At 40.1% G+C, this 12511-nt stretch overlaps 1 long non-coding RNA gene across 1 annotated transcript in view; it reads left to right on the top strand.

Moving 5' to 3' along the window:
- Positions 1-296: 296 nt before the first annotated feature.
- Positions 297-12511, top strand: part of LOC148215897 (uncharacterized) — a 73073-nt gene continuing 60858 nt past the window's right edge. The window contains exon 1 of the long non-coding RNA XR_015796339.1: positions 297-343. This is a non-coding gene — a long non-coding RNA (uncharacterized LOC148215897). The remainder of the gene's footprint in view (positions 344-12511) is intronic.

Genomic DNA, 12511 nt, shown 5'->3' with positions numbered 1-12511 from the left:
GCATCTTCTAGAGTTATCCAACCATAGTTATCCCAAAATTACAGTAATATGGGCACATTTTATATCACTCCAGTGATGCTATGAGCGAGCAAGAGCCATACTTAAGCAACGCCTGCTTGACATAGATCATCAAACAGATGCTGGTAATACCACTCAGCTTCCCATGGCAGATAGCCAGAGATACACTCTGGCACCAGCTATGTATCTCACACAGCTTAACATTCCAAATCAGAGCAGGGCCTTCACCTTAGCCTGACGTAATGTGCTCCCTTCAGCACTTCTGGCTGGGAGATATAAAAAGACGCCACATCTACTACAAGTACACCCTTGCGACTCAGGACAGGTAGAGACTATCAAACATGTTCTTCTGTATTGCCAGTTTTATATAGAACCCCGAAACGCCCTAATTACCCCACTTTTGACCAGCAAAACAGAGTACAGTAATCAACAATATAAACAATTTCTACTTTCCGATATCAACCCTGAAATAACATGCAAGGTTGCCAGGTTTTGTCTGGCAGCATGCAAAATGAGGCAAAGGATCACTAAGAGCAATTGAACCTGCCTGAGTATGGATAGCCAGAAATGACTCAGGCTCAGCGTTATCTGTTGGCTACTTTTTAACTTCTTTTATGTTTTGGTGTGTACATGCCATGTTAGCTATTAGACTATATATATATTTTTAGGTCTGACAGGGGTCTGTAAGAGAAGCTTATATTTCTTAAATCCCTGGAGGATGATTTCATTGTACTATTTATAAATATATACGTGTGTATATGTATGTATGTATGTTTGTGTACGTATACACACCCGCACACACACAACTATATGCATATGTACCTGTATTGCATTTGCATTTTATATTGCTATTTCAAAGTCGATTTTATCTGGATTATTAATTTTAATTTCTTTTTCTTGTTGCATATGTGTAGCCTAAGCAAGCCCTTTAGCATATTTTGAGTTAATATTGTCTTTTAGTCAAATTCTCTCTCTGTATGTACTTTTCCTAATTATCCTGATATTGACAACTTAGTTTTGGATATTTGAGTGTCAATTTCCTTGCTGGTTGATAACTACAATACAGTTTGATTTGACTTGATTCTTCCAATGATGGCTGGATGATGTTATGAAGATGCTGTAAGTCACAGTGTGGCACTCCCACACTGGTTGGAGCTTTCGAACACTGAAGTAGAAAATGTATCACAGATTCATGGTAAAATACACAATTGTCAGTATTACTTTTATTTTACTCTTCTTGTAATATTTTTAGGAAGGCACTAAATATTGGTCCTTTATGCACTGTGCAGTCTAAAGATGGGACAAGAAATCCAGCTGAAAAGATTGTGAAAAGTTGTACTAGAAAAGAGTTTCTCAGAAGTTCTCTATTCACACAGTTACAAACACTGGAAGGGAGAATAAGAATTCCCCATTGTCCCTGGCACTCCACAGCCACCTAGTCATGTTAAAGGGGTAACATCTGCAAAAGAAAAAATCTGATACTCAGTAAAATTGACAATGTTCTAAAATTCTGAACTGTGTGAAGTGTAAGGAGGTAAAATAAATCCACCAGAGATTCCTATTTGATATTTGTGAAACCATTAACCTCATCACAAACAGGTACTAGCATCAATCTTTCTCGGGTTAACAAAGTCAAACAAATATTTGTGAGAGAAGTGTCTGAAAATAAAGTATATTTCTGAAATTTGTACTTAAAAAGGTAAGCTCATTTTTTAAAAAACTGTATATTAGTTGTTTATTTCTCACATGTCTAATCCATGTGCTTCTGGCCAAGCCAGCCTGCAGCAGTTTGCAATATAAATCCAGATACAATAAAATCAGATTGGTAAAATTTACATTTAAGGATCTGTATGAGAAACATTTACATGATAAAGAATGAAATCAAACAACTCTTCATTATTATTCATTCATTCTTAAGGAATTTGCTCTAAGTTGGTAGAGTAGGTCATTTTGGTATTTATGGAAATTTAGGGGGATGAGGGGCAAAATGGTTGTCTTAACACAGAGGGAGTCTTTAAGGTCCCAATTCATCCCTTGGTTGGTAAATGCCTACCTACCCTTCTCAGTTTGCTCCTGACATTGCCTGTTCTTGAAGCACAACCCATGACACATGGTGCAAAAGAGAAATGGCATGCTAAGGAATGGCAAATAAAACTGATTCAGATTTTTAATTAGTTTTTTTTTAAAGCAATTGCTGCCCAAAGTTTAATCATTTGAATGGTAACATGGATCAGATTTATATGAGCCATGCATCTCTCAGGGGAGCTGACATGGATAGGGCCAACTCCTTCCTGCAGGAAAATAATTCCATACCATATCTGGTTCCTGGTGTGTGTACAACTTTGTTATGAAACTCCTAAAGAACACTGCATATGAATAAAGTCATTCCACCCTGTGTAGCATATAGCTCAGAGCACTTCCTTTTTTCAGTGATCTGAAAACCAAGTAAATAAAATAAATAGGCACATTTTTTTTTAAAAAAGAAGAGAGCTTCACTGAAGTGTTTGTAGAGAAATGGTACTTTCATTATCCACAGAAATTTGAAACTTACCAATTTCCCTCAAGAAAGCTATTACCGAGAAAATAGGAACATGAAACACAATCACATCATTTTTCATTTGAGAAATTGTAAGGCAATGAGGATAATGAATTTGAGAAGCAGCAGTTGTTTCATGTATGTACACAGCTCCTCTTGATGGATTGGTAAGACTGTAATAAATGAAAGGTGAAAAACAACCATTGAAGACAATGTTTTGAATGTGACTTCAGTACTACGTTCTTATCACACATGATGTTACTCAGGATTTTCAGTACACAGTAGATTACTGCATATGATTTCAACTTTTCAAGTGACAGTCAAAATCAGTGGTAATCAACATGACAGGAAAAATACAAGTAATTTAAAGAGAATTATAGCAGCCTAGAGGAAGAAAGGATTCTGTGAGTCACTGGGTCTTTTACTGCCTAGATCCTACTTATGAATGGACAGCTTCAGGGTCCCGCCACTCTTTTCTTAGGGTTTAAACCAGATTGGGACTGAAGAGAACTTCATACAAAGGAAACCTTCCAAAAGAGGATTGTTACATGGCCCTCAAAGACTTGGGCTCATCTCACAATTAGATGGTGTCAGGTGGAACTTTTCCTGCATTTTTTAGGTCTATATCATCTTTTGCTTTTCAGAACAGAATGCCGGTTTCATCATTTCCTGTTGTTATATGATGCAACATTTAATGCCTTGAGGTACTCATTTGCCTCGTCTTACAGCAAACTGAAATTTACTCAGATTCACCAAACAGTGAATGAAGCCTCCATCTCTGCAAGCTCATTCAGAAGAAATATTACTGAGCATAATTGATGGAAGAAATATCCCCCACCGCACCAATGACGTCCGTATCACATAGATTAAAAATGCCTACCAGATTAATTTACCATTGGCTTGCAAATCATGAAACAAATTTGTGAATTATAAAATGTAGGGATAGGATCCACAGCTGGCTGTTACAGTTAAAAAAAAAAAAAGCAGACCCTTGTTCCATTTATTGTAATGATGCTTATTTGTGGGGGAGGGGAACAGTTTGTGTCCTTGGATTGCAATATAAAATTATATATGAAATAAACATAGACTGTTTATTTTGGGGGGTAAAGGAAGATTTCAAATATAGCTCCAAGGAGTTATCTCTTTTCCTTTTGGGTGATTCAATACAGCTTTTTTAAAAAGTTTGCCTTTCAGAAGCAAATCCTAATAATCTGTATCAACTGAATTCACATGCCATGATGTGTCAGTCATTCCTGCTGCAATTGGCTTGTGGGGTAATTGATTCTACACCCCCCCCCCGCCCCCATCATCTTGAATGTTTTTAGTCTTTTTATGTATATGATCTTTTTATATAGTTTGACTTTTTAACTAATTAATGTGGATATTTATATTTTTAACTGTTTTCAAGTTTTACTTTAATTGTGAGCCACCCAGAGTCACCCTCTGGGGGAGATGGGCAGCATATAAATTTAATCAATCAATCAATCAATCAATTCAGTTTGATAGAAATGGTCATCTGACATACCTATGGATTCTTTTTTTACTTGTATCTCCATATGTTGTTTTTCTTTTTCTATTTGTAAGCCGCCCAGACTAATTAAGGAGCTGGACAGCCTCTAAATTTGGATAAATAAATAAGTAAATAAATAAATACATGTTTTATCTAAGAATAAGTTAAGTTGCAATCTGTTAACAAGCAAGCGTTCTACCTGCCCTGCATAAATTGTTGACAAGCCATATTATTCAAACAACATCTGGTTCAACTTAACTGCTATTTGTTTTAATCAAAGTTCAGGTTCCTGAAAAAAAAAATGCCACAAAAAATGCCCATCTTAAATCCTTCTCAGGATAAAGCAGATAATTTAAAAAGTATGCATACCTATACCTTTACATTTAGATAGATAGATAGATAGATAGATAGATAGATAGATAGATAGATAGATAGATAGATAGATAGATAGATAGATAGATACAATAGCTTTTAAAATGTTTCTGGGCAACATTTCGTAAGTTTTCAGGATATATTTCAGATGAAACAAAAGAGGAATAAGGACTCTTATTGAGCAGGTCTCATGTTTTAACGTGACATTATCTTGGCAGAATGGAAAAAACAGTATTTTAAGGATGCCCGAGTGGTGTCTGCATGCTTTCCAGATCTACGGGATAGCTGCATAGTTTATTTTGCTGTTGTGTAGCCAGCCTTTTGTTTACTTCTGTGGAGGGAACATAATAAACCATCTATTATCAATACACAGGTTAAGCCATTCGATAAAGGTCCTACAATAGATAAGGAGATTAGTCCTGCACATTAGCTTGGAAGAATTTTATCCCATTCCTCATTACAGAACAGCTTCAATCAGGGATGTTGGTGGGCTTCCTCCAACTGAACTGCCCACTTCAGGTCCTTCCACAACATTTCTGTAGGATTAAAGTTAGGGTTTTGATTTGGCCATTCCAAAACATTACCTTTTTTCTGCTTTAACCATTTTTGGGTCATAAAACTTGTGTTTTGGGTCATTGTCTTGCTGCATGACTCATTTGTTCTTGAACTTTAGTTCATGGACAATATCTTGACATTTTCCCATAGAATTTGAAGGTACAGTTCAAAATTCATCGTTCTTTTAATGATGGCAAGCCATCCTGGTCCAGAGGCAGCAAAGAAGGCCCAAATCATGATATTGCCACCACCATGTTTCACAGATGGGATAAGGTTCTTATGCTGGAATGCAGTGTTTGCCTTTTGCCAGACATAATGCTTTTAATTCAAGCCCCAAAATTCTATTATGGTCTCATCCGTCCACAGAACATTCTTCCAATAGCCTTCTGGCTCATCCCTGTGGTCTTTTGCAAACTATAGACAGGCAGCAATGTTCTTTTTCGAGAGTAGTAGCTTTCTCCTTGAAACCCTGCCATGCACACCATTGTTGTTAAGTGTTCTGATGGTGGTCTCACAAACACTGACATTTGCCAATGCAAGAGAGGCCTTTAGTTCCTTAGACATTACCCTGGGGTTCTTTGAGACCTCCAGGAGTATTACACGGCTTGCTCTTTGGTTGGTCAACCACTTCTGGGGATGGCAAGAATGATGCTGAATTGCATCCAGATCACGTTTTATTTATTTATTTATTAAATCAATCTATATAGCCACTCACCTCACCACAGGCAACTCTGCTACAACAAAGCTAAAAACAGTAAAATACATTAAAATATATATAAAACAAAATGAATCAGAGAATAAAAGGAAGTTAAAAATAAGGGAGCCACCTCACTAATTCCCCCATCCCCTGGAGTCCCCAGGCCTGCTGGCATAACCAAGTCTTAAGGGACCTCCAGAAGGTCAGCAATGATGAGGCCAGTCTTACCTCAGAAGGAGAAGATTCCATAGTGCAGGCGCCACAGCAAAAAAGGCCCACCACCTGGGGCCTGCCAAATTATCTCCCTAGGCAATGGAACCAGTAACATGCCCTCTCTGCTGGATCTGGTAGGATGGGCATATGAAATCAGGGAGAGATGGCCCCTCAGATAGCCCAGCCCCATGCCATGAAGGGCTTTAAAAATCAACACCAGCACCTTGAATAGGACTTGGAAATAAACTGGTAACCAATGCAGCTAACGAAGCAGAGGTGTAACGTGTGTTTTCTCCTAGAAACACACATAACTGCTCGCACTGCTGCATTTTGCACCAGCTGAAGTTTCTGGATGCTCTTCAAGGGCAGCTCCATGTACAGCGCATTGCAGTAATCTAACTGGGAGGTGACCAGGGCATAAGTGACCGTGAGTAGGTCCCTCTGATCTAGGAATGGGCACAACTGGTGCAAAGTTGTGCAAAGGCCCTCCTAGCCACGATTGCCACCTGCTCTTTGAGCAGGAATCGTGAGTCCAGGAGGACCCCCAGATTGTGCACAGGGTCTGTTTGGGGCAATGCAACCCCATCCAGTACCAAAGATGGTAAAATCCTAGAACCAGACGGGCTCGAAACCCAAAGCCACTCAGTCTTGCCAGGGTTCAGTTGAAGCCTGTTGTTCCCCATCCAGATTTTCACAGCCTCCAGACACCAAGATAGGAGGCCCACAGCATCACTTAAGTTGCCAGGGGCAGAGATGTACAATTGAGAATCATCAGCATACTGATGATACCTCATCTCATGGCAATGGATGAGCTCACCCAGCGGTCTCATGTAGATGTTAAATAGGAGAGGTGAGAGCACCAACCCCTGCGGCACCCCGGGCAGGGGCAGGGGCGGGATATATCCTCCTCAATCACCACTGACTGGAACCGACCCTGGAGAAAGGAGGCGAACCAGCACAATACTGTGTCACGTACCCCCAATTCTCTGAGGTGGTCCAGAAGGCTACCATGGTCAATGGTATCAAAAACTGCTAAGGGGTCAAGTAAGGCAAGGATGGATGCACAACCACCATCCCACCTATGCCAGAGAGGATCCAAAAGCACGACCAATGCTGTTTCTGTACCATACCCAGGCCTGAACCCGGACTGAAAAGGATCTAGATAATCCACTTCATCCAAGGTCCTCTGAAGCTGCTGTGTAACCACCTTCTCAATCACATTCCCCAAAAAGGGGAAGTTGGATACTGGATGAAAATAGTCCAGTATCATGGGGTTCAATGATGGCTTCTTTAGGAGGGGGTGAACCAAAGCCTCCTTTAGAGGTGCAGGAACAACCCCCTACTCAAAGAAGAATTCACCATCGCCAGAACCCATCCACACGACACCGTCCAGGCTGCTTTCACAAGCCAGGAGGGGCATGGATCTAAAGAGCAGTTGGCTAAGCTCAGAGTCCTAAGGACCCTGTCTACTTCATCAGGCCCAACAGGTTTAAACCGTTCCCAGATAACTGGGCAAGACTCCACCCTAGGCATCTCCCACAGACCTGCAGCAAAGCCAGCATCCAACTGCGAATGAATCCAAGCGATTTTATCCGACAGATGCTGAGCAAATTCCTTCACACGACCCTGCAGAAGGTTGTCTGGGTCCCCTTAACCCAAGAGTATCCATATCACCTGAAACAGGGCTGCGGGGCAGCAATCTGTGGATGCAATAAGGGTGGAGGAGTGCTGTCACTTCTCCACCCTTGCTGCCACTTGGTAGGCATTAATAGTGGGTCTAACCCATATTCAGTCAAGTTCATCCTTTGATGAGTGCCAGTGATGCTCTAGATGTCTCTTCTCTCATTTCATCTTCCTCAGCTCCTCCGTAAACCATGGGGAGTGACAGGATCCATGGGAGGGGAGAGGTCACATAGGCACGATCCGATCCAAAGCCTCAGCCACCCTTTTATTCCAGGCAGCAATCAAGGCTTCAGATAGGCCGTGCAGCAGACCAGCAGGAACAGCCCCCAGCTCCCTGTGGAACCTGTCCAGGTCCATTAGTCACTGGGGGTGGACCAATTTAATGGGTTCAGCTTCCTTGAAGTGGATAGCGGTGCCAGAGAATCCCATGGTGATCAGGGCATGATCTGACCATGACAAGGGGGACACTAACAACTCCCCCAATTGCAGATTACATAGTCACTGCTCCCACAGGAACACCAGATCTGGTGTGACCACTGTCCCATGTTGGGCCCTGGGATAGGCCCATGGCTGTCATGGTGGCCATGAACTCCTGAACCACCACAGATCCCACTCCCAAGGAAGGCAGATTAAAATCCTCCAAGACCATAAATCTGTGGAACTCCACCACCAACCTGGAGATGGAATCAAGGAGCTCAGGCAGGGAGGTTGCTATGCAGCAGGGAGGCTGGTACAATAGCAACAGTCCCAGCTGATCCCTAGAGCCCAACTTTTAGGTCCTAATTATGCAGAAATATTGAAAATTCAAAAGGGTTCACAAACTTTTAAGCACCACTGAATGTATTTCATTCCTTTGTTCTAGATTCAGATGTTCGGATGTTTTAATTTTATAGTTGTGTGAACTTTCTCTGCCTCTCCCTCCCTCTCTCCTCATTGCTTTGACAACTGAAACATGCAGTGTGTTGTGTATAGTTAGCTGCTGAAATCTATGTATTGCACAATGTGATTTAATGACCAGGTTTGATCTGTTGCATACTCTCTGCAACTTTACTTTCTTGGAAGGCTAATTGGAGTTTCTGACAGCTTTTCCACTTGCGTACGTATGTATTATGTTCCCAATTAATGCCTTTTTCAACCAGATAGTTCACTTCCTTTATTATAATGGTACAAAAACACAAATTTTCCTATTAATAAGTCAGAAGGCACCTTTTAATTTTATATAGAAAAATATCCAAATTGAGATAACTTCCAGTGAGAACAAGGACCACCTCATTGACATCACTGTGTGAGCAATGACAAAAAGTGTGTGTGTGTGTGTGTGTGTGTTTTGGCAGTATGAAATATGGATGCTTCCGTATATAGTATTATGTGGGAGTATTTTTATTCTTTTATTAAAAATATTTCCATACAGCTTCTCATTATAGAAATTCCAGAAGCTGTATTATGGTGACTTAATACAGCTTATTTTCTGGTAGCCTTCCATAGTTTTTTTTCCCTTTGATTAAATAAGGACAGACAAAAGAAGCTGGTGCTGTATTCTTACCTTCTGTGTTGGAATTATTTCTATACATCAGTGTCTAGATAAGATGCTATGAGTAAAGAAAACACCAGTCTTTGAGAACTTGTAAGCTCTAGTTAAAGCTCCTGTGCCTTTATTTGTCAGATTCTCCTCCAAGTCTTTGATCATCACAGGAATCCTAACAGATGGCTTCTCATGCAACTTAGACAACTATAACTAATGCTCTTATATAGCATATTATACACGAGCATACTATTGCTTAAACCACTCTGACATTCAGTAACATGTCCAAGCAAATATAAGGAAAAAATAACAAAAGTGCTTGTGGTGGAGAATATAGTTTCCCAAGGAAAAAATAGCAAATTATGTTGAACTGGAACTTATGTGTGGAATCTGATTTGCCATGAAGCCTACTCAAATTAATCTTTTCTCATTTTATGTGGCAATGAAGAATGGCTGTGTAATAACAGTTTTTTAGATGAATGAATGAAATACCTCCCCCCCACTTTTTTTTAACTATTGAAGAGACAGGCTTCAAACTGTTCTGAGCCTGGTCATTGTATTCAGAAGTAAAATGAATGAAGTAAAATATTGACCTCAGAATAGAGCTGCCCTCTCATTCCTTTTAGTGACAATCTTCAGATCTTCAGTCGCTGTCAAACTATAGGAAATTACAGACACTTTCAAATAAATTGTCTTTATTTTAAAATAGGGGGAAAAAAAACAAGATCAAGGTAATGGGCTAAGATTACAAAGAAAGTTAACATCCTTCCTGTTCAATGTACATAAAAAGGTATAAAAATGTAGAGTCCTTGGGGTTCTCTGAGCTTAGTTGTTTTCTTGCAAACGTTTTGTTACCCAGCTAGGTGACATCTTCAGTGCTAGAATGGAGTGGGGTTTGCTCTCTGTTTATATACAGTGGCTTGCCAACCACCATCAAGACCACATCCCTAAGACAAGTTGAAAAAAGAAAAACAAAACTTCAAACTAAACTGCTCAAACTAAACCCCAGAAACAAAGAGGTACCTGAACCCAAATGGGTAGGCAACACGTCCAGCTGACCACTATCCACTGCAGAACACAATATGGATGACCCAAAATACACAAGTCCGACATAACTCTCCAACCTGGTATTGTTACCAGGGACTCCAACATACAACATAACAAAAGAACTGACAAAAAAGTTTGGACATCTCATGGAGAGGAGTGAACTCCTCGCTACAGTGCCTCCAGAAAATCAAAGATGTACAAATAGATGAAGATGAAATTATGGTCTCATTTGATGTCACAGTACTCTTTACATGCATAAACCCAGACTAGCGAAAGAATCCATATCAGCAGTACTACACAACACACCCGACCTAACCAAATACACCCAGATCGAAATACTCAGAATCATGGACCTCATCAAGCTCTGCCTCACTACCTATTTTCAATTTGATGGACAAATATACGAACAAATCAGAGGCACACCCATGGGATCACCACTGTTGGGACTCATAGCAGAGACTGTAATGCAGCATCTAGAAACTATGGCACTTCCACGCATACAACCAAAAGTACAGATCAATATGTAGATGACACCTTTGTTATAATAAAAAAGGAACAGCTAGAGAAGACACATGAAACTATCAACAACATCTTCAAAGGAATAAAATTCACCAGAAAGGCAGAAAACAACAACATGCTACCCTTCCTGGATATCCTCATCAGCAGAGGAAACAACAGCAAATTAGAAACTCAAGTCTATCAGAAAACAACCCACGCTAACCAAGTACTCCATTACCAAAGCAACAACCCAACCTCTCACAAGAGGAGCTGTGTAAGAACATTATTCAAACAAGCACAAACACACTGCAGTAACCTAGAACAGCAGAAAAAGGAAACAGGCTACCTATACAACATCTTCCAACAAAATGGATATCCATGCAACTTTTATCAAAAAGTGCCTGACCACTCAACTTACTGCAACACAATCAACACAAGCTATGAAAAGGATAACACTGCCATACATCAGAAATGTCTCAGAAACCACCAACAGACTATTACAACCACATGGCATCACCACACGAACCAACTAAAGCCCTCAAAACATCTTAAGCAAACCAAAAGACCCAGTAGCCCAAGAAGAAAAAACAGGAGTCATCTACAACATACAGTGTAAGGACTGTAACAAACACTACGTAGGACAGACAGGCAGAAGACCAGCAGAGCACATCTACAAGCACCAATGAGCAATCAGAAGACATGATGAAAATTCCTTAATCTCACAACACATGGACAGACTTAACCATAGTTTCAACTGGGAAACTCAGCATCTTAGACCAAGCTAAATCCAAAAATACTAGGGAATTCCTGGAAGCTTGGTATTCAGACAAGTCAGCCATCAACAGGCACATAGAGATAAACAACATCTACACACTATTCAGAAGAGACAATAAAAGGGAAACCAAAAGACCAGAATATCTCCTTGCCAACAATCATCACCCAGATAAGCAGAGATTAACCCCAAGATTAACACCAGACAAACAATAAATCAGTAAACAATACAGTAATCACGGAACTACCAAGAAAAAAAAAACCCACAAAAACAACCCCCCATCCCCCACCAACACTGCCAACACTGGCAGGGCAAGCCACTGTATATAAACAGAGAGCAAACCCCACTCCATTCTAGTACTGAAAATGTTACCTACCTGGGTAACAAAATGTTTACAAGAAAACAACCAAGCTCAGAGAACCCCAAGGACTCCACAGTTCAGCCCTGAGCTACATATATTCCCTTCTATAGGTATAAAAATACTGGCACTTCTTTCCCTGTTTAACTAAATTATTGGAACCAGTTTCTAGGTAATTTTCTTTGTAGTGTCACAGAAAGAGCTGGATGAAGCTATAAATTGCTAGTGGAGAAATTACCTTGGCCTAAATTTTGGATTTTCTTGCTTCTTCTCATCTATTCATTTTGAAACAGTCTCCTGATGAATTGTTTCTCAAGAACTCAAAAAAGTTTTCATATTCCTTGGTCTGGCCTTATTATGGTTGGTCCTCACAAAAGCTTGACCCAAATTTTGGATTATTTTCTAATGGATCACTATGGTTAAGACTGCTTTTTATGTTTCTTTAAATCACCAATCTGCATACACAAATATTTTTGCCATCAAGTCAAATAGTAATTGGGGAAGATTAGCAGAAGAACTATATTGGCAAACACAGTTAAATCTCTTTTCTCTCTCCTGTCCTGTTCCATGCTTCCAATACCAGTAGGGAGCTCCCACCCCCCTCAACATTGTAAAATAAAAATTAAAAGATAGTTAGATTCATATCAGTTTGCTTCATAGTGTGTAGGTCTGATCTGTCATGGAATTTTTGCCAAAGACAGGAGCACGACGCTGAGGGGAAGAACCCTGT

Source organism: Python bivittatus, unplaced genomic scaffold (assembly GCF_059951505.1).
Source record: "Python bivittatus isolate LINGU-HERP-01145 unplaced genomic scaffold, Pbiv_v1 ctg000330_np1212, whole genome shotgun sequence".
NCBI lineage: Eukaryota > Metazoa > Chordata > Lepidosauria > Squamata > Pythonidae > Python > Python bivittatus.
The sequence above is the reverse complement of the archived record's forward strand: the minus strand, read 5'-3'. Positions and strand labels throughout refer to the sequence as shown.